The sequence below is a fragment of the Ylistrum balloti genome, unplaced genomic scaffold (assembly GCF_031769215.1).
Source record: "Ylistrum balloti isolate Yb309-2 unplaced genomic scaffold, AGI_CSIRO_Ybal_v1 Utg370110, whole genome shotgun sequence".
NCBI lineage: Eukaryota > Metazoa > Mollusca > Bivalvia > Pectinida > Pectinidae > Ylistrum > Ylistrum balloti.
In genome coordinates this window covers 330,174-331,496 of record NW_026782132.1, presented here as the reverse complement: position 1 = coordinate 331,496, position 1,323 = coordinate 330,174, and the positions used below count along the sequence as shown (strand labels likewise).

General features: G+C 31.8%; 1 non-coding gene across 1 annotated transcript; it reads right to left on the bottom strand.

Annotated features, from left to right (window-relative positions):
* Positions 1-957: 957 nt before the first annotated feature.
* On the bottom strand, positions 958-1,029 carry Trnaq-cug (transfer RNA glutamine (anticodon CUG)). Its single transcript has one exon. It is a non-coding gene; the product is annotated as a tRNA-Gln (tRNA).
* Positions 1,030-1,323: the final 294 nt, after the last annotated feature.

Below are 1,323 nucleotides of genomic sequence, written 5' to 3'. Positions count from 1 at the left end.
TATTGATGTTAGGGGTTGAGTTGTATTTATAGTGATTTTGTAAAAACTTATAGAAAAACATCAAAACAATGATTATTATGATGATAACCATATTTGTTTCTTTAAGATCAAAATTCTTATCACACCTCACCAGCTGTACTATGAGTTTTGTTACAGTTAGCACTGTGAATAAATTGTATTGGTTCACTTGGAATATTGTTTGTTTTTTTTTCACTATATTTCCAGTAAAACTTCGTACTTTCACCATTTGTCCCCTTAAAACCTTGTTATTCTACCATCAATTGTCCAGTTAAACCTTGTACTTTCACCATTTATCCCTGTAAAACCTTGTTATACTACCATCAATTGTCCATTAAAACCTTGTGTCCTTGTACTTCACCATTTGTCCAATAAAACCTTGTACTTTCACTTTTTGTCCCCGTAAAACCTTGTACGTTCACTATTTGTCCCCGTAAAATCAGGTTATACTACCATTTGTCCCATAAAACCATATTGTAATGCCATCATTTATCCAGGAGAATGATTTTGTTTGATTGCTGCCAGTTATCCAGTTAAACCTTGTTATTCTAATTTTTCAATGACTGCACATGAGTAGGTGCAAAAATAATTACTGCAAGGAATTAATACATATTTACCGGTCTTTTTTTCAAAGTAAGTAATTGTGTCAATAAATACACAGCAAGATTCAGAAAAAAATATTGCCTTATTAATAAAGATATTGTAAACATTCTTCTTGTTTGTTCAGATTGAACAAAATCAGTAATAAATAATGGCCAAGGCTAAAGCATTTATGAAATTGAATGATGTTGTCAGCTTTGGTATTTGAGTTAGAGGAAAAAGTTTTTTTTTAAAAAAAATGGACTGAAATCTGTCGTTGTGCTGGTCAACATTCGGTAAGCTATTTACATTATGTATTAACAACAACAAAAATTAATAAAAAAAAAATATAATATTTTCAGGTTCTACCGAGATTTGAACTCGGATCGCAGGATTCAGAGTCCTGAGTGCTAACCATTACACCATAGAACCTTGTTACAAACATTTTGGGACAGAATAACTAAGAACATTGTTACTGACAAGTCACCACTTTCGTTTCATATTTATTGATTACGAAGGAATAGAATTTTGCTGATATTATACTGAATCCAATATTCATCTTGATTTGAACGATATACAATGAGGAATTGTGTGATTTCCAGCGCAAAACGTGTATACACGCTTTACAAGACATTGTTTTGTTACAGCTATGACCCCTTTCCATATAATTATGGGTGTGGATTTTCTTTTGTATCGACCAATCAAATCACAGCAGACACGGGGAAA